Source organism: Zonotrichia albicollis, chromosome 2, assembly GCF_047830755.1.
Source record: "Zonotrichia albicollis isolate bZonAlb1 chromosome 2, bZonAlb1.hap1, whole genome shotgun sequence".
Classification (NCBI taxonomy): Eukaryota; Metazoa; Chordata; class Aves; order Passeriformes; family Passerellidae; genus Zonotrichia; species Zonotrichia albicollis.
The window spans coordinates 111,106,210-111,128,570 of NC_133820.1; positions in this window are offsets into that span (position 1 = coordinate 111,106,210).

A 22,361-nucleotide genomic window follows, 5' to 3' on the forward strand; every position below is an offset into this window, starting at 1 on the left:
TGAATTGCTATAAATACCGTACTTGCTGTTGAAACATCTGTGGCAAGTGGGTTTCACATAAGTACCACATATTCCCCAAAATATTTGCTGATTTCTTTTGATAGTGGACATAAAGAGTGGTTTCTCTCAAAGATGTGTTTGGCTAAGTTTATCAGATGCTCACAATAGTATGTTCATTCCATCTTCAGCCGCACTGCTTGCCAATTAACTGGCCTCATTTATTTGTAACTGTGAAACAAAACAGAATTCAGGCTAAGAGTTACTACAAGCAAATTGCTGGCTATGATGGATGTTGGACATTCCTCAACATTTTCCTGTGAAAACCAACATAACTGAAAAGTTTTATGAAATCAGTGTAATTTTGCCAGTCTAATCCTCAGCTAGTGCAGAACTGTACTTGTCCCAATTTGCAGTAGGGACATGGAGTCACTCAGGTGGTACACAGGATGCTGTCCAAAGGTTCACAGACACGTTCATATGGCAAACCTTTTTGTTTAAAAGACGGTTTCTCACTCTGCTGATACTTTTGTTGCCTGGTCCTTTATTCTGCTGTTAGACTCTGCCTTTTGATTCCATGGTAACCAATGTATTCCCCCATGCCAATAAACCTGGATAAATATAATACTGAATTAATCATTAGAGACCCATTTTTATTTATGATAAGAGCCTTTTTACCTGGGAAAACTAATGAGCATAATTGTAGCAGAATAATTTATACTGCTGTGGCTTTGCTGATGTAACATCCCAGGTAGATGTTTTAATTGGGTGTAATTATTCCATTTCCCTGTATAGACGAGTCCTATACAGATTAATCCGATTTTATAGTTAGCAGTCAAAACAAATTACATTTCATAATTACATTTACACCAAGTTTAAGGCATTCCTAGGATGGGTAGGGAATATAATGAGGCCACAGTGTAATTGAGAGTGCAACCTTAAAATCCTGTTTGTGACAAGTATATTCAAATTGCCATCTGCTATATTTTTATTCCTTCTCATTCCAAAACAACAAAAAGCATTAAGTCTGTTTAAAATAAAATGATTTGAAGGTCTAGCACCAAATTATGTACATCAATTCATGCAGGCTAAGGAAGCAAATGCAATTTGTCATATTTAAGCAGAACTGTGCCCAGTCTGTAGGTAACATCTTCCAGTGCCAGATTCAGCACTGTTGTAATCAGGCATCCTGGGGAGTTTGTGATACAAAAGGAAATTTGACTTCGTGATACCAAGTCTAAATTTGGCTCCTCAATGCTTAGAACACTCCTGAAGGCATGATGCTCCAAACAATTAATCTTGCATAATATGGAATAAATGCATATAGGACACACTGGCTCACTTCTTGTAAATCCATTGTCACTGGCATATTTTTTCCATAAAAGATTCTTTTCCATAGTTGGCAGCTGTCCTGTTCAAAAGCATCTTTGAGCTGTAGAAATACAAAAGACTGTACTTTATTTCCAGTCCCCATTTTCCTCTCTTTCTGGCCATTGTTCACCCACCTGCCCTTCCCCCCAAGGGAAAAAAAAAAAATAAAAAAAATCTTACGCTTAGTTTAGACCGGGGAGTTTGGCAAGTGTTTCCTTCTCAGTTCTTAACCCTTTTGGTAGTTTGAAAACAGAGTCCTGAAGCAGTGTGAAATTAATTTATATGCATAACATTTGAAGTGACGGCACAAATTCCCACTGGAATGAAGGGCTATTCATTTCAGTGAGAATGGGCAAATAGATTTGCTGCAGAACAATGTGCTTTTCTCAACACTCTCGCCTCCATTCCAATGGATGGGACCAGGGCCTCCCTGGCAATGTATGCTTGCACACCACCACCCATTATGACCCTTTAAAATAAAACGGCACCAAACCAACCCCAAACAAAACCTGCCTCTTTTTTTCATGTGCTTCCAGCTGGGTGAGGTATTTAGCCTGTAATTGCAGGGAGTTTCTGTGATTTGCTAACAGGTGGTTGTGCTTCTGCATCGTCCCTCCAGCTGAAGTCAGACTTATTGTCTCTGGGTGTGCCTCAGCAAAACTGCTGCCTGAGGGGCTGTTTTCTGTGCTATATGGAGAAAGGTGCCTGTCCAATTCCATGTCTAGAAAGCCATGGAAAAGCATCTCTGTAGGCTGTGCAGCAGGCGTGACTGACAGCAGTGCCAGCAAGACCAAAGGACATGGTCTGCATATTTATGTGTATGCATTTCCTGACCCAGTGATGGACTCCTTGCTCTGATCATCCATGGATGTGTTTGGGAAGGGCTCAGACAACACCCCACAGCACACAGCTTGCCTTACCACTAGTAGAGTGTGTTTTTAATACTGTTGGATACACTGAGAAATTTTTGAGGGAAGGATGCTCAATAATCATGTCTGTTATGCATAAATGATTAAAATTAGGAATATATTATAAAGATGGATTATTCTTCTGTTTCCCACTCTTTGCATACAGTATAATGAAAACCAATCTGTGTTGTCACCTCATAAAATATCTATCATAATATTTTGATTTAAATCATGAACAAGCTTAGCCAAGAGTAATATACATATAGTTGCATGGTATATGATATTTTTAAAATCTATTTGCCAATCCTATTAAAGGTGACATAGTTAAATCTTGTTTCAATCAAGGACTATCCATTTAAGGATAAATATGAGTGTCTGACTCCTTCTGCATTACAAAGTACCTCTAGAAAATTGTTTCTCTTGCTCACAGAGTGGTCAAGTTCTCGATGTAACTCAGAAAAGTTCCAGACCTCAGGCTTTTTGTCACAAAAGAGTAATGCAGTTACTGACAATAATCACTCTCCAGCATTGCGTTTCACATCGTGATCAGGAGTACATATAATCCAATCTGCAGTGCAACTGTGATTCCTGTTGTCTCAGCCAAGAGATTTAAAACTCACAGCCAACTAAGTAAATTCCTCATACATTTCTGGCTGACAAAAAATAATAGGTGAGGAAATGGTAGACTTTCCAGTTAGATCTGTCTCCACTTACCTCATTGACAAAGAGAACAGAAAACTTCAGGGTTCCTCTCAGAAGCATATTTGCAAGGCAATGCTTCCCTGTTTTCTTTCTGCTCTGCTTCCCTTTACTGTAGTCTCTTGCTCTCCTTCTGCATGCTTGTTTTCTTGCCTTTTTTCTTCTTCATTTATTTGCATTTTTATTGAAGTATGATATTTTATACTAATAAATACAAAACTTACTTGATTCATGCATGTCTGTTTGGACAGATGCACAATTTGCATACTTTTCTTCTAAAATTACAACCTTTCTAGGCACAAGCATTATATACCTAAGATGAGTAGAAGGAGCACAGGAAGGCAAGGAGGAGGAAAGTGAAGGGAATGGGTAGAGAAGAGAGGAAAAAGAATAAGTGAATGAGGGCTTGTTATGGTACTATGACATTTTAAAAGCAGGTATGTGGTTAGAAGGTAGAAAGAGGGGAAGAAAACCAAAGGACCATGTCCTGGTCTGTAGCTGGGGAGTAGCTGGTGCAGCAGAGGGAGATGCTGAGTGATTCACTCACCCTGGGACTGCTCCCTGGCTAAAACTATTAGCCAGAAGCTGAGGATGTTGCCAGTCTACTTGGGGCCAGGTGGACATCCCTATAGGACAGGTCCCTGCCCTTGGCACTGGTCTCTCCAGTGGTCAAACACGCCTCCAGGCACACCTCCACAGTCTGGCTGAGTTCCTTGCACCAGGGAGAGACCTTGACCTCATGTTTCATCCGAACCCTGTGGTATAGTGGTGGAGGAGGGATGATTATGGAGGGATGGTGCAGCTCTGTAGGAGGATTATTGGTGTCTTCACAGAGCTCTCTCACAACTGGAGATAACCAAAATCAGCCCTCTTTTCTACAGTGCCAAAAAGAAGAAAGATGACTCCCAAAAAAGAAATATATATCTCAATGAGGTCACAATTTTATAGTGCATACCTACATTTTGCAGTGATATGTTCATTATGCCAATTCACTGACATGATCTCAGGCCCAGCAGGAAGTTGGTTCCTGATTCAAGGAAAAGGAAGAGAGATTTTTAACATCCATTTTAATGTGAACATTTATTCATTTTTAGTATCTGCGCTGTTACACTAGCTTCACTTAATTATGAAAGTAGAAGCAGGTTTAGAATTCCCTGGAGGAGCTTGCTCTTTTTTCTTTTTAGACTTACTCTCTTCATCTTCTCAACTGCTCCTCCCTTAGTCTTTTCATTTTCCTTGAGAATGCTTATTCTTACCCTTAGAAATGAGCACATCTTGGCAAGGAGTTAAGTACTAAAAATGGTGTAAACTTTGGGTCCTTTTCTTTTTTCCTCATCTTTTCCTCTGTGGATTGATAGTTAAATGCAGCAGGTTTTCCACTGTGTGATAAGTGAAGTGCATGAACCAAAAGGTTATGCCTGTCTATGCCTTAGGGATGCAGCTTGGAGATGTAGTGTATGAAAGATGCATCAAGGTAAAGTCACAAGATGACTGCAGTAACATGCTGTATTCCTGCTGCTTACATCCATGTTTGATTCTTGAAACCATCTTAACTTCTGTGAGTTCAAAAACCAGCATAGGATTGAAACATAGCATGGTTCAGTAATAAAAGGTCACATTGTTAAACCTGTAGTTTTCTACTTTATGAAGCCTGTGTACATTGCATTTTCTGTTCTGCCTTTTTTGAGTATCAACAAAAATTGATTTGGCCTGAAACTAAGTGAAGGTTTCAGTCTTTGAATGATTTTGAGCACATTTTATCTCACAGATCAAGTATTTTAAAACTTTGAGTGGCAAAGAGGCGTGCATAATAATTTTAGATGGCTTTTACACTTTACTTTTATGATTTTACATATGTAATTGAATTCTGAATTTCCCCTTCTACTTTCCGCCTGAAAAGGGTAGCCCAGAATGCACCTACACGCTTTTTGATCCTTTCAGAAAAAAAACCCCAAAAACCTGAAGCAACCTTATGAAGCTTTAAAAACAGTTCTCTGTGCACAAAAGTGCTTCATTTCGACATGTCTTTTTTAAGAGACACTGTTACAGGCAGGTGAAAAGCCTCAAAAATGCTGTTTTAACCTCAGATCAATGCCAAGGTGTGTCTTCACACCAAGAAAAGCATCACTGGTACACACAAGGGCATTGCTGAGGCCAGAGTCTTCATCTATGCAAATGTCTTGCACCCCTTTTATTATTCCCATATACAAGAGAAAGCTGCATTTATGAGGAAGCAAAAAGCCTTATACCTGCAAGGAAAAAAAATCCTTTATTAATAATAACTGCACCTAGATTGCAATTATGTAACTATTTTATGAAGAAATCATCTCCTGATCAAAATCGTTATGTAACAAGCTCAAAATCTGAGTAGATTAAGAGCACATAACAGTGGATTTTTTTATTTGGTCATCCAGGGAAAAATGTAATTTCAGTTGTGCCAAAAAAAAAAAAAAGCTTAATTTTTTTGGCTTTTATATGCATTTCTGACCCCTTCAAATTAGGTCAGTTTTTCAACAAAAGCATAATTTAAATGTGAAGTATCAATGTTTCATTTCAGAAATATTTACTGTTTCCTTGTTGCAGTCCTCCAGAATGAGACATTCTGCAAGTTTCTGGAAGCTGTCCCAAATTCACAAATGTTTTCAGATTCTGCAAAAATGAGGCTTGGATTTGTTATATTTAACTAGTGGGGCTGGAGAGTGGAATAAGGGTACACCTACACCACCTTATTTAAGTGTTCATGAGGCCTGAGGTTTTTGTCCCTAATTTATAGCAATCCACTCAGAAAGGATTAAGTAATCCAAATCAGCCTATCCTGTAACAGAAATACAAAAGTCCTCTTTTCAACTGACATGAAATATATCAGTTTAAAGGAATATGCTACATGACGTGTACAGTAACTGAAACACCTGACATTCTTCTAATGTCATCCTTTATCAGACGATCCAGGAGGAATGGAGGCTTGGCTGGTAGAACACGCTCCTGTGTGACTTTAAGAATGAGAGGAACCCACTTAAAAGAATACTTACTCTAAGTGACATGTAGATGTAAATACCTTGAGAAACACAGGCTGTAAAACATATTTCTCCTGCCCACAAACTCATACCTGCTAATGCCTTATAAAATTAGTTGCATCCTCAATACTATCCTTCAACTGGAAGTTTTAAGGCCTAATTATATATTTAATTATTTATGTTTTGTCAGTTCCTTTACATTCAAGCACATTCAACGGCATGTCATGTGGGAATAATTCTTCAACAGTAATTTTATTATAGTTTCTATATAATGTCACTTTGGTATATCCACCCTGTTCCCACCCCTGAGCATATGGTGTCTCTTTTTAATACATCTGAATTAGAGAAAAGTAACAACATTAAATATGAATCTCTTGGTTTTTGATGCTTGCCAGTCACAGGGTTGTTTGCAAATGTTTTTAATATCAATTTCACTTCTGTGCCACAAGTGCTTTGTTAACATCTGTCCTGCAGCAGATGATCAGTTTTGTTTAGTGATTTATTTATGTATCTATATTTTGGTGTGAAAACATAGTAGTCACTCTTGGGCTTTAATCTGCAGAAGGAATGGAGCAGAATGAAATCCATCACACTTTGCACTTGAAAGGAACAAAGCCATTTTTTCTTTGTTTTCTGCTGTAATACTAGGTATAATGGACATAATGGCAAAAATAAGTTAGGGTCTTTGTTGCAATTCTCCCTCTCTCAGCCAGAGCAATGCTTTCTCTAATGTACATCATCTATCAAATGTTTAAGGATTTTTTGCACCAGCTGCTATGCCATTTCACTTTTTACTTCAGCTAAGCTCTCTAAACAGTTTGATGAGCATGAAGAACCATGCCAACCTGACAAATCCTGTTCTTCAGATTTTTCTCCTGAAGTTAGTAGATTGCGAAACACCATGATGACAGCCATATTCACTTTTGGTGCAATGGGAGCTGTTAGCCTTCTTATTACTGAATCATGGAGTCATAGAACATAGAATCATAGAATCATAGAATCGTAGAATCATAGAATCATAGAAAGGTTAGGGCTGTAAAAAATCTTACAGATCATCTAGTTCCAATCCCTCTGCCATAGGCAGAGACACCTAGAATGACAAATCTTAGAAAAGTCATTACCTCATGACTTTGCAGGGCATGGAACTTCATGGAGTTTTTTTTCTCATAGTTTCTTTATTTCTTCCCTGTTTATGATAATACGATCACAAAAAACTTGTTAATGTTTGCAGTTCTGTTGTGTAAATGATTTCATGTGGTTCAGGAGGAGCATCATCCAGTTAATGAACTGCATTTCGAGAGAAGATTACATGTTCCACTATAGACCACTGCCTTGAGTAGGCTGGATATTTAACTTACACATTTTAAACTGCAAATATTGTTTTATGTTATTTCTATTCTTTATTTTTAATCAGTTGTGTTCTTCTCTGTTGGCAATCAATTAAATTAAACTCACAGTAAGTAAAATGGGAAATACAGAGAAGTAGCAGATAGTCGTGCTCATCCTGAATCGCTGGCACCCCAAATCTGACTCTTTTAAACATATCAGAAATGAATGGTTTGTCATGAGATGTATAATGGTGCAATGCCTTTTTAGCATGAGGTTTAAATAAACTGCATAAATACTTGTGGTTATATCAGTAACAGAGTGATTCTAACAGATCTTGTTGGGGAGAGGCGGTGTTCAGGCATAAATGCCAACAGCCCCCAAAACCATGTAGATATTCAATGAGAAACTAAGCACATTTTTGCCAGGACAGAAAAATTTCACATTGTGATAGCACAAAATGTATTATCAATTGTTATCAAATTTCCAAGGATTCGTGGGTGACTGATCTAAAATACTCATTCTAAACCCTGACAGCCATTTTTAGCTGCACTGTTTGTTGGTTGTATCACTTCCATTTTCCATGAAGCACTTTCATCAAGGTCTTAAGTTCTCAGAAAGGTGAATTAATAAAAAAGCTTCTCCAAAGTCAGACTGACTTGATTGATATATTCTTATTAATAATATTATTAATAATCTCAGAAATGACATTCATAGAATCATAGAACTCTGGCTTGGAAGGGACATCAAGAATCATATGGTCCAATCTTTTCTGGCAAAAGCATGGCGTGGAAAAGATGGCCCAGCTGAATCTTAAAAGTGTCCAGTGTTGGGGAGTCCCTGGCAGGATTCCAGTGGCTGATTATTCTCTTTCTGAAAAATTTTCATCTTGTGTCTAATTAGAATGTCCACAGGAGTAATTTGTACCCATAAGGAACCCATGAGGGAAGCAAATAATTCAAGTGAGGCACTAATAAATAACTTCATTTGTAAGGATGTGAACCCTGCATGAGAACTGGGGTGTTAGAACTTTGGCCAAAAAGGTGATTTTGGTGCTCTGTTCAGTCAATAAACAGAAGACATTGTGCCCTCCACTATATGTGTGGAGAATAGGATAAATTATGTACTGCACAACTCCTTTCCAGAAGGAAAAATACTACAGTCCTTAATTTTGGTGTATTATGAGCAGAGCTCTATGCCATTAAATATTTATATGTCCCTGACCAGTAATACATAAGTACATCTTTTAAAATTTAAGGTCTCAGAGGTAGAAGACAGAGAGAAATTTATGGCTTTCTAGTTATACACTACCAGAGGAACAATTCTTGTGTTCTACACAAAATAGAATTCTAGCCGCGACCCAGTCATCATTCTCATATCTTCTCTATCTCTCATCTTTCTACCTGTGTATGAATGTATTTATATAAATAGGTGTGTTATATGAAACTTTTCTTAAAAGTAACCTGATCCTGCAAAGACTTATGCACATGACTTATTTTATATGCTTGGTATGACAAAAATAGTGTCTCTGGCACGTGTAGAATTCAGCCTATGTGTTAATCTTAGCAGTACAGAAGCGCTGATCTGACTTGATTACAGTGAGTTGGGAAATTACACCAAAATCTCCTGTTATAATAAGAAAATGTAGGTGAATTCAAACCAGATTTTCTCACAAGGGAGTATACACCATTTTCAAAAAAGTTGGAATTTCTGGTGAGTGAGAATCTCCAAGACTAAAAGTTACCTGAAATATGTAAACCCCTATTTACTAAATTATGTTTATTACATTAAACATATTCAGTAGACAGAGAAGACAGTGTGGGCCCTGATAAAGAAAGAAGACACTAAATTACTGATTAAGGGGTATGTATTTGAGACTCAAATACAAACTCTAACTCAGGCAAGAGAGAAACCTCAGCCTGGGAGATGAAAAAATGTTTTACGTGAGGTGCTAGAAAGCTTTTAGATCACAGCTGTAGACCACTCACAACTGTAAAATGCAGACAGGATGGAAAATGCCTACTGGAATACTTTCATGAAACAGAAATTTTCTTTCTTATTCAGCTGTTATGACTGTTCCTGCTCCATTTTGCAGAGAATATTTTTACATCCTTTATTGTTATAACAGCAGGGAGAGGTATTTTTTTTTCAGTTACTGTGAAAGTCACCGAAAGTACCGTTTTAAAGTGACCAAAATTGTTCACATCAATGAATGTAATTTGGCAAATAATTGCAGCTGAAAAAATATGGAAGCAGTGTAAAAAGATCAGAAATGTTTCATTTTAAAATCACTAACTGCTTATTTTGACATATTTTAATGAATCATTTTGGGTTTCTTCTTTCAAACAACATTTTTTTATTGGCAAGTGGTCTATATTTTTCAAAGACAAAATAATTAGAGGCATATAATCTGGGAACAAGATGCAGCATTACAATGAAACAACACAGAATAAGTCAATTTCTAATTCAATGTAGAAGATTTTTCAATATTTTATTGCAATTATTGAACTAAATAGAATCATAATTTGCTCTGCTGTATTAATAATAATTGTAGGCATCAATAACCCAGTGTATGGCTATTAGTTTAGACCCAATTACATTTTGAATGAAAAAAACCCAGCTCATAAGTGTGTGACAATGAAATTAATTTGTTTTTTCAATATTCACAGGTAACACAATAGGCTAAAGGTATCTAGACCATGTGTGAATGGATGACCAGCAAAATTCCTCAGAGTTGAAGTATGTTAGAGCAAGGAATGAGGTCAGGATTTCAAATAGGCCTGGCTTAATTCAAACTGTCCTTTGAAAGATGTACAGGGTATGACCAGGCAGCTTTGCAGGAAAAACCTGCCATGATAAGAAGCTCATCTGGAGCCCACAGAGTTCATCGAAAAACTGTCTTAAGGCCATCCTGCATAGACAGATATTGGGGAAGGTGTGAGCTTGCTGTATTTCCTGAATTCATGGAGATCTGCTGAAGAAGCAGAATGAAATAGCTATGCAAGCAGAAAGCTCATGGCGCTCAGAAGTGAGTATCTAGAAGATGTGTTTGGAGCACACCAGGCCCCAGCTTCAGAGAATTGGCATGGAAGTGGAACACACAGAGCCCATAAAATGGGCAGAGAAGAGTTAGGATATGTGGCACAATTCCAGGGTGCACAAGTGTTAACTATTAAAAAAGCTGTGCTGATGCAAAAGACAAAAAGGATTTGGACCATGTTCTTTCACTTATTTTTTTCTGAACTAATGTAAAGCTGATCCAGTAAAATCCCACCAAGCATTTGTCAGCTCCTGATTGCAGCACAAAAATACTCAGCATAAAATTCTCCTCATGAGATGATGGGGTTCAGGCCTTTGTACAGAAAACCTCTGATCCACCAGTCAGTTAAGAGCCACCACACTACAAAGTTTAACATTTTCTCCTACATTGCAGGAACAGTATAATGATTTTGTAACTGCTTATGCAAGTACCTCTGTAAGTTAAAATAGCTCTATATCCCCATTTGTTATCACTAATGAATTAAAGTTTGCATGTGCCAACTTTTTCACATTTGTGTGAAAGAACAACAGAGAGGACAACAGAAGGGATTAGTCTTAATACCTTAGGGCTAAATAAATATTTACTGGGTTTGATTCTGCTGTCATTTCATGGCTAATGCTAAGTACAAAGTGACTGCAGCATTGCTGAAAATGTACAAACAACATTAATCTGCTGGGTTTCCCCTCATTTTGAAATGTATCATAGATTCCGATTTCATGGCATGTTTTGATTTTATATGTATTCCTTCCCAGGTGAAATAGCCATTTTTGTCACCTGTGACACTTTCATTTCTCATATTATGCTTCTAAAATACAAGGCTCTGTTTCCCCATTCAGATATGCCTTCATGCTAAACTCTGGCAGAGATTTAGTGCAGCAGCAGCTACTTTTTGACTCAATCAGGCAGCCAGCTATTTTCTACAAAATACTCCCTGTGTTAGGATTCCAGACTACCCATAGATCCCTCCAAAGAGGAATGTGAACATTCAAAACCAGCTCTTTTCTCTAACAAAAAGAACTTTGTTTCTCTCTATGCAAAATTCAGCTTAAAGTTAATTCGATTCATTCAGAATAGACAACTAATGACATTAGTATACCCATGCAGGTGCAAATGTGCAACTTTCTGATATTTTATATGAGTAAAAATTCATGGGACTAATTAACAAAATAGAACGGCTCCTACATTGTTTGCCTCCATGCAAAGTAACTATAATTCACAGAATGAGCAAGTGTAGGCGAAGATGACAAGTTCATTTGTTGCAAAGTGTAGCACCTTCTGCTGTCTAGCTTCAGACATTTGCAAAAGAAAGGTTCTTGCCACTCTCCTTCTTTTGGTTCCAGACTATTCCCAAAGTCAGTTGAAGGCCTTAAACTTAATCCTCAGGGTAATTAATGGATGGAACCCCAGCAAGACAACAGATCCACTTTCAGCGTCTGAATGGCTGAGACAGATTTTTCTTCCTGGAGAGAAACACAGCACAGAGCTAGGGAAACTGCACTTACTCACCCATGGACTGCATCTCTGTAGCACATCCAGTTGCCACTAGGAAACCTTGTAAAGGTTCCAGCTGTAAAGGTGTTTGGCGGTGCAGCCACAGTTATGGCTAATTGCCTGTTCAGATGGTTATGGCAACCTCCCTTGAAGGTATATTACATGGCTTTGTGGAAGCTTTGTAACAGATGATAGCTACTTTAAAAGTTTTAGTAATTTAACAAGGAGTGCCCCCCTTCTTCCATCATAACCAACCAGAATAAAAATTTCACAGCAGGATAGGAAAAACTTAGCTAAGGTTATTAAACTATCACATGGATTGTACATAAAGACTGAGGCTCAGGATGAGCCTATGGACAGCTAGAGGAAGTGTCTTTTATAAGGGGTTCTTTGATTTGAAAAATATAGAGAGATTAATCTGGTGAAAAATGTATTTATTATTTCCATTCTGGATTTTCTTCAAAGACAGTGTAGAGGAAAAAGCATCTTTGTGGTGCATCTCATTCTAAATGGACAATCAAAATAAAGTAGATGAACATACCTTTGAAAGTCCTTGCTTCTAACTTTGGGCAATTAGACAAGCTGAACTAACTAGCTCAGGTGCAGGCATTGGCATTATAGACATGTAAATTAGGGAAAGGGAAGTTTTAGGAATATATTGTGGGCCGAGATTCATCACAATTTTTGCGAGTCTTTTATGTATGAAGTTTGCACCTGAACAGACTTTATGTGACTGGAGAAAACCTCAGTGTCCTCTGTATAGGCATGAAAAGGAAATTGAGAAGTGTGTGAAAGTGAAAATGGGATAGAGTTTACAAAGCAAAGGGAAAAGATGCTGCACTCTTTCTGACTACAGCCCTCTGTGGTCACTGCTGGCTGTGTGCATTGTCTGCTGTGCTGTAATGCCAGTTGTTGGCACCACGCTGTAACTAACCCAGACTCAGAGTTGCTGCAGAAGGGAAGGTGCAGTATTTCTTGCCATTTGTGTCCCAGTGCTGAATCTTTGAGCAGCTCTGTAGTGGAGCTCCGCTAATTGCCAGAAGTGACTCTTGTTTTCTCACATGCACAAGAAATACAGTAGCTCTAACTTTTGAAAGTTCTGAATTTCCTTACTTATTTCTACTTATCTGAAGTTTTATATTCCTGTCAGGTTTTTTTTTTTTTTTAATCTCTACTGTCCCATAAGAACATAAACACTATCAGCATACAGGGAAGATATTGAGAGCAACAATTTCATGGAACACACAAGAAGTAAGGAGCAGCCTCTGCTGAAACCTTGGAGGCACTAATACCGTCAATCTTCTTTCCAAACGGAGGTTTTGTCTGACTTGAATCACAAGCATAAATGTGCATATACAACTCTTGTATGTGCACCTTTTAATGTGACACACATACAGGGGTGTCAGGTTCTGAAGGACACAGAGGCTCATTTGGATGTTGGTAAAAGGTTTTGTGCTGTTACTCTTCTCTCCATGTGTATGAGGACGTAAGTGTACACGTATGTGTGAGTTCATGTGTAAAAGCACTCTTTTCTGAGATTTACCCTTGACTAATTATAAAAAATGGTGCTACAAACCCATTTTCCACTCTAAGTCTTCTCCTTTCAGAGATATCTATCTCAAATGTGAAATCTGGATGGTGTTTTCTCTGTTTTCTGGCATCCCATAAGAGAAGTAATTTGCAGAACATACCCTTACATTTTTTGTTCACATGACAAAGCCTTTAATTCTACTGAAGGATATAGTTTGGGAGAGCTTAACATTTTGGAGGCCTGCACAGTGACATGCAATCAAAGTAATTTTTTATGGACCTCCTACTGATTGCTTTTCCAGCTTAGTGCCATACACTAAAACTTCAGTCATGACACTGAGTAGCTTCTGAACCTGAGGCATGTGACATTTGTCAGGTTGTTATGAAAATTTCTTACCCATATCAAATAGATTCAATATCAACTCATTCCTATGGCTGTTGTAACATCTCTTCTGTACTTTCCAGAGGGAACATTTTTATCATTTTACCACAAATAAGATTAATATTGAGACAACCAGTGATGTGTCTTAATATTTTGATAGAGTGCAGACACTTTCTGTTGAAGAAAAAACTACCTACCAAAAACAGTAGCAGGAAGCAAAATTAAAAAATCTTAACAAACTACGATCAGACACATGGTGATGTTTCACAGCTCACAAGACTTCAAATTTATGACATCAACACAACCAAGTGAAGGCATGGGTGTTTGGAAGGGATACCATTACTGAGATATTTTAAAGAAGTAAAAATTAAAACCCCAATGGAAAATTTGAGAGGACTTAATGGAAACATATACTTCTATATGGTTTGACCAGAATATTGAAATTTGTGAGTGTAACTAATTCATTAGGCACTTTTACAATCATTAATGACCAGAAGTTTGAGTCCTTTGAATAAGCTTGTCTGGAAAATAGGGCAAGTTAAGCAGAGATATCTCCTGTTGTCATGATAGAATTAATTAAATACTTTCTCAGAATGATGTCTTGGTTGACCATCTTATCCTTACTTAAATATGCTCTAACGTATTCTATCCTGTTACTATTTATGGTCACTGCTTACTCAGAAACCTAAAAGATAGGCCGATAAAATATATAGAGAATACTGATATATAAAAAGATGCCGGAGTCACTCCAGAGTTCAAGTCAAATCAGTATCTTGACAAGGTGCATTAAAATGTTATGTTCATCACCTAAGATGTTTATTTTCAATTTTTTCACTTGGGTCATTACTTCTCATGTATAGCAGGTAAAACTCTTTATTGTCTAAGTGGTACTCACTTTAAATAAAAATATTTTTTAAAATGTTTCTTACTGTTCAGGGTAATGATGGTACAGAACTACAATCTTCCACACAGGGATGCTAAGTGAAAATAGGAAAGTGCTCTAATCATAAATGTTATGGTGAATATCCCTGTAAAAACTAGGAGTCTAATTTGTGTTTCTCAGGATGAAGAAATGTGTGGCAAAGTTAAAAAAATGACCGGTTCGAAAAATGAAATGCAGTATCTAGTCCTGCTTAATGCTCATATGTATTAGAGAAAGAAGTGCACTTCAAGAATGCAATTTATGTTCCTTTCTGTAATTCTTGTGCAAAAAAGCAGCCATTAGACTTTCAGTGTTAAAGTTATTCTTGATATTTATCAGACCTCTGAAACCATATTGATACAATTCTGAAGCCACATAGTCATAGAAAAGCCAGTGTCCCCCACCCCTTCTGATTATCATTTGAATGATCGTTGTTGCAGGACTGGTACCCAAAGAAAGAAATCCTCTTAGGTAAATTATCTGCTAGACGAAAGTTCCTTACATTCACCATTCAGCCTACAGTGACTGGATTTTTTTAATGGAACCTCCTTTCCTTCCCACACCTTTCTGTGGGAAACAGGAATGAAAGAAGGACAAAGTCGTCCAACATTAGAAAAAGTGTAAGTAAAAGAGTATAAGAAAATCTTCTCTTTACGTTTTTCTGTACTAGAAGTCAGGGGGAGGGAGTCTGCATATGGTGTACACACTCACATTTATTTATGCAAATAATGATGTAATTTGAGATTTCTCTTTCACCTCGTAATATTTGTACGTAATTCTTACATTTTCAGTATCCATGCCATTGTAATACCATGCTGATTTCTGAGTCGCTTTATTTCATCTTACTGATAAACACGACTGGCCCATGTTTGCATTCCCATGACTGAAATAGCTGTAGAATCTATACCCAGGCTTCTTATTGTCTTTGCTTGCTTTTGTCTTCTCAGATTCTTAGTAGAGGAGATTTTTGTAAATGCTTGTGGTTTCTTCTGTGCAATATTGTGCCAATATCACCTGAAAATTACAGACAACTTCAGTGAATGCATACGTACAGACTGCTAGGAATTTCTGTTCTTTGTATTCTGCTGCAATGTGAGCCTGCACAAGTTTGTCTGACATGTGAACTGTGCAAAATCTTTGCTGAGCTTTTTTTAAGCTCTGGTTTTATCCATGGGAATGCATGGCATTTTATTACTTCAAATCTGAAGATCTTTGTTGTAACGAGGACAGAAAAGCAGAAACCAAAATCTTCGTGAAAGAATTTTAGTTCAAACAACTAGCTAGCTAGCTAGAACTCTGATCACCTTGACTTATAGCAATTTTGAATATAAAACATATAATAAGAAAACACATTTGTTCATTGAATACCACTAAAATAATAAAAGCATATTTTCAGATACATATTGAATTAGTCTGTGTTTTCCTGATATTATATTTGTTAATTCCAGCAAATTTCATCTATTTATTTGAGGTGATTTAATAAGTGATTAATATAATTTCTTTATAGCTGGACAAATGCAGACGTAGAAAGTAAAATATCGACAATTCAAATGACTCTTTTGGTACTATGTTGTTGATAGTGAGGTTGAGATAGGAATCACTTCCAATAGGTTTGTATTTTAAGTTAATGCATCCCATTATATGGTGCTGGCAATTAGAAACAAGATGCTGATGTCAGGCTCTGTGAAATCACACATAACATTGTACACAGCTTAATGTACTATTCAGGAAGTGATTGCTGCAGAAGGAAGGAATGGAGTTGTTCCCCAAGGACTGTATCAGGAATATTTTATCCAATTCCTGTGACAATTATTCTTGCTTTTTTTTGTTTGTTTGTTTGTTTGTTTGTTTGTTTGTTTTCAACAATTTATTTTTATTAGCTAACCCCAGAGTAAAATCTCACTAATCTTCCAGGGAAGCTATTGGACATTCTAATGAACATTTACATACATGTAAAAAGACATGTATGACATTCAGACAGCTGTCTGAATACCTATGGTTAAAACTTGGTTGTTTTGATACAAATCAATCATACAATTTTGAATTGGGAGTGTTTTTGGCTACATGTGATTTACATGAGCTGCTTTAGCATTAAAACAAGATATCTGATTCTGTGAGCTGCAGATTATTTCCACTGAGGGACTATTGTACATTCATGTGTCGATCAGTTAATATTGAGAATATTCAAGTGTTTGCAGAATGTGGATCTAAGGAGAGAGTTTCATATTATTTTCCCTTTGACTACATCTTTCCTCTCATATTAGAAGATAACTGTCCCAAAGAATATTTACTGGAATATCTACTGATGAATTATATCATTGCTGATACCTTTCAGTCAGCATTGCTGTTGCAAAAAAAAATCCTGTAAAGCTAGGATCAAAGCTTTGAAGATAAGAAAGATTACCATGGGAATGTCATTATTTGGAGAGACAGAAGTAAATGAACTCCCATAAAAGCCTTTAATAATTGTTTTACATAAATGCATATCAAAAGGGAAAGTGTCAGGTTCAGTAGATGCTCAGGTTGTTTGTTTTTTTTTTAAATTTTTTTTAGTTGAGTCAGGCTTATATACCAATTTAGTTACTTCAATTTAGATTCTCATTTAGTATAAAGCATGCCAATTTTGCTAGAATAAGTGATAGTACATTGAAATAGATAGAAAATGCCTCCTCCCCTCCCTTCCTCTCATCTGCTATCCCTTCTCCCTCCATCCCTTGGTTCCTCTTCCCTCCCTTAAGCTTCTGTTCCTTTTCCCTTCCCTTCCTTTCTGTATGACTTTAGAAATGTATTATTTATGAAATCTGAGCATCAAGAGTAATACACTTTATAGGATATTGTAAGTCTCAAATAGGAAGAAGCTAACTTGATACTAATAAATTGTATATCCAGTAGAAGAATGAAGACTGAATCTGAGTTTTCTTTCAGCCTGGCTGAGAGTTGAAAAATTCAGTATATTTTAATTAAAGCAGCCTAATCAAAGTCCAGATCATGCTCTCAATTCTTTCTTTTCCTCAGAGCAGAGGAAATAACAGGTATGCTAGAACTGCTGTCTTCCCTTTGAACTACACAAGTCAGACATTCCAACTTACAGCTGAAAGTTCAGTTCCCCACAGCTACCCTGAAGGAGGGCAGGCAAATATCTGAGTGGTCATCCTCTTCTTTGGCTGATTAAATTCTTTGCAAGTGAGACATTCTAATGCAGACAATTGTTTATCATCAAGAGCAGGAAAACTATTCCACACCTTTTCCCTTCCATCCAGGACAACTAGGTGTGATAAGAACTGTGGGACTTAATTTGTGAGTTATAAATAGTGAAAGCAAGCTTGTTCTTTAGGTATAATTTTGGTGCTGCTTGGTAACACGGTGCCTATGTGCACACCAAATCATTAATTTCTTGAGGGGTTCAGGAATATCCCAGCTGTCTCCTCATGGATGAGATAATGGACAAGCTTGAGACAATGGACTAAACTGAAACTAAGTGATTAACTGGACCTTCATAATGCAGTACTTGACTGATTGTTATCAGAGCCCACCCAGTGGGAACTGTAGACTGATCTAGAAATTGCCCCTGATAAAAGTAATTTCTATGCCTAAATATGTTTGTTGACATCCTGGCTGGAGTGTACCAACATGTCCCTGTTGCTGAAGTGATTGGATTGTACATACATAAAAATTTGTAAATAGACAATAGGAACCATTCCTCCAGAAATGGCCACTGTGGAACATCTTATGTCTGTAGCTATGATATTTAAGAAATTTTTCTATGTGAGCTGTCGGATTTACAACAACTTATGTACATATTGTGCTGGTCATGTAGAGCCCTGGCCTGCTGGATTATAAAAATTGAGCAAAACTGCGGCTTTAGGGGTTTATCCTTATCCAGGGGAAGATGACCCTGCAATGACTCTTACAACAGGTACCCCCATTGCTGCTGGCCAGTGGCTGATTGTAATGCTCAGTAGATTTGATTTCCCAAACCTTATGGCAAAATCCCGGTAAATAATGTTTCTTTTTAGCAAGCAAAGCTCTGCTTGTACATTAGCCAGGAATCGACTAAAGAAGAAAAAAGCTGATTTCCTGAAGTCCTCTGGCGGGTGAAGAATAATGAACCTGAAAAAAGAATGGCTTCCAGCCACATGGAACAAAGTGAGTGGTCTTAGGTCAGAGTTCCTCTACTGCTTCCCTGCTGACTCGTCTAGCTCCCTTCTTCTTCCCCTCTCATTGCAACTTGCTGTTTCCAGAGGCTTCTGGGTTTCAATAAACCCATCCTGCAGCTTCTCCAACTTGCCCACTGATGTGGCTTTGGAACCAACTCTGAGACCTGATTTGATTATGCAGGATCCACTGGCTTGTAAACTTAAAGTTTGACCACTAAGAAACTTCTCCAACTTAATATTTTCAGAGCCACTTTGATCTCCATAGACTTGGAAAACCTTTACCTGAAGAGATAGGTTGTCCAATGTATGTCTATTTGTAATGAGATCAATTTTCAATCCTCAATCTGAGAACAAAAACATAGTATTTAATGGATCACAAGGCAGACTTGGGGGTTTCTTTTCACTTAAATTTAAAAAAAAAAAAGGAAAAGGAAGGGAAGTCAAAGCAGTGAATGCAGGAGTGGTCAGAGGGCATAGGCCCTGTTAAACAACTTTCATCTTTCAGCAGTCAACCCACACAAACTGAAAGTCCAGAGCTTCTCCCAGGAACTTTACCACTGCCAGGCATTCCTAACAGAGCAATGTGTGATTTTTTACTGCTGAGAGCAATGTAGATACCCCTGTAGATGATGATTACAGGTAATGTATAACTGCATTTGTCAAGTACTTGAGGCTGTGGTGAAGTGCTACAAATTTCTACATCAGGGTCATACTTTCTTTTCAGAGCAATCTCTAAAATCCCAAAAATACCAAATAGTCAAAATCAATAACAGGAATTATTCTTTCCAGAAACTGTTTCTTCACAGAAATTAACTGTTTGATGTGTCTTTGTTTGTTTTTTAGATCATAAAACTGTAGTATACTACAGTGCTGTAAAGACAATTGAAATTGAGAAGATAAATATGATAACAAAGCTGAATCCTGAGAAATGCCAGTTTTGTAAATGTCTCAAGTACTACCTCTACAACAGCAAACACCTGTAACCTGTTGATTGTTCCAGACTTCAGCCAGTGACCCAGACACTGGGTCACTACTGAGGAGATGAGCAGAGGGAAAGCTAGGAGGTTTGCTTTCTGCTCTGCTGAAAACTATGGGCATGCTAATGTTGAAGACTGGGAGTTCTGGCACTTGAGAGTTCTGGCACTTGTTTTAGGGGGAAGTAGAGCAGTCATGAAGAACTCTGTATCTAAGTCACAGGACGGATTCAAAGGGGAGCCAGAAAGATGTGAAGTCAAAGCAGTAGTGTTTCTTCTCCACCAGCTTTAGACACAGACACCATCTGTACTGGGGGCATTATAAGGCAGTTGCCATGATCTTCGAGAAATTATTTAAATGAGAAGAAAATTTTATTAATAAAATAGAAACAGAGTTAAAAAAATAATCTGGAGGAAAAGTCCCAGAGGGCCTGATTTCCACCTGTGCATATTGCATGTCTTTACAATGTAAAAGGTCCTCAGTGGGCACTGGTTCAGCGTGCACTGTGCAAACATCATGGCTAATGTGTGTTTTTTGAGAGCTGCTCTTCCAGTCTTCTCTGGCCAATTTAATAAACAGTGAAGCGCAGAGTGCTTGGCATAAGAAGTAACGCCATCTGTTCTCAAAGCATGGATCCTTGTCTAAAGGAGGGGAGCTGCTGTTGTTTTCCATGAGAAGGTAGGTAGTTGCCTCACTGGAGGTGAGGATGACCTGGAGTTCTCCGACTATTATTTGCAGTAACAATTTTATCATTCTCCACACTGTTCCTTTTCTGATAAGCCCCAGAAGTTATTTACAGTTTGAATCATTTCAAAGTTGCTGGCTATTATAGTAAGAGAAGAGATTGTGAGGCAGTGCAGTTTGCATGGTGTAGCAGCAAAACATTTCTCCAGGTTACTGCCCTGTGGGGCTACATTCATTAAAGCAAAGGCTGGACCAAAACTCCTACAGGACAGAGGGTCATGGGCTGATTTCAATTGTGGTGTAAATAAAGTAGTTGGCATTCTTAGTGGGCATTTGCTCTTGTTCCACCTTTCCTGCCACTGGGAGCAAGCTGGCCAACTCCAATATCTTGAATAGAGATACCGGCTGAAAAGGTAGTTCAATTTCAACAAATGTAATGAAAATAAGGGGTCACAGGGGTGAACAAGACCCTTTTGGCATTTTTTTTATGGTAAATGCTGCCATTTAAGATCCAATCTTAATATAGACATGAAAATGCACACATAAAGGGTGTATTAAATGTCTGACCATGGCAGAAAGTTTCATTTTGGTCTCAGAATGAAAACGCCAAAGACAGTGAACCATGAGATAACACTTCACAGGAAATGAAGCCTCAACAGTCTGGTGCTTGTGGAACCTCCTGTGCAGTGGACTTTTTGCTGGGGACCTTCTTCTACCACTGGGAGTTTAATCTCATTTACAAATCCCATGGGTAAATAACCATGAATAAATGGAAAGATTGTGAGACAGCCAAATGTTTTAGCAACAGAGTAATAACTAATGCCAGAATTTATGAGGTCTCCAGTGTTGTTTTTTTAAAAACTAGTAGCCAAGTTAACAAGCCTGTGTGCTTCAATCAGTATCTGCATAGCATAAGTGAGCGGGACTCGTTTTGTCACCCAGGGTATCAGAGGGGCTGCACATACTATTTTTTAAAGTGTTCATAAACATAGGAATTGCTATGGTATCAATTGCACTAGAAGATTACCAAGAGCCTTCAATCCTGAAATGTTTAACAAATTAATTAAAATATCTGAATCTTCATGAGTCCAAAAATTCTTTATTGTTTAAAACCATAATCTTCTTGTTGTAAATAAGGGCTCCAGTCACACAAAATAATCCAAAGCCTTTTGCAATGCATAATCCAGTGAAAAGACTGGTTTTGGTTCAAAGTTGGCTAAGCTATTTGTAGCAGGTAGGGACAATAGCACGATTTGAAAGTGGTCAGCTGTTTGAAAGATCCTCTGATAGAAATCTGTGAGGGAGAGCAGCATTTCACTGTCTAGGGAGGACTTTGTGAAAAGAAAGTTGTTCACATTTTTGCATTTAAAAATAAGCATCTCTGGAATGATGTTTTTCTAGACCTCTGTCAGAAACTGCAACTCCAATTTGCACCGCCATTTACATACATTTAAATACAAATACAATTGCAAATTGTTTTAGCAACAGCTGACGATGAAGCACAGATAAGCCAAAGAAGGGCAGACAATTGTCATTAATATTCATTTATCTATGTTGCCAAATCACCACTTTTAAAATAAGGGTGGGAAGTCAGAGATGTTTAATTGGGTAAATAACTTCACTGCTTCCTCATGCTGCTGAAAGGAAATTCAAAGGATTTCCAGACATTAATCATTTCATGAATCCAAAGGAAAATCTTGGATGATGAGAAACAGTTACAAAGTGGACCTCGGGGACTGCATTATGTGAACTGTGGGGCTAATCCAGGGATTTGAATGTGGGTATCATGTCCTGACTGTCTATTCAACTGTTGCTTAAATTCATCTTGCAGCTAGTTACACTGAAGGATATTCAGTGTGGCTTTT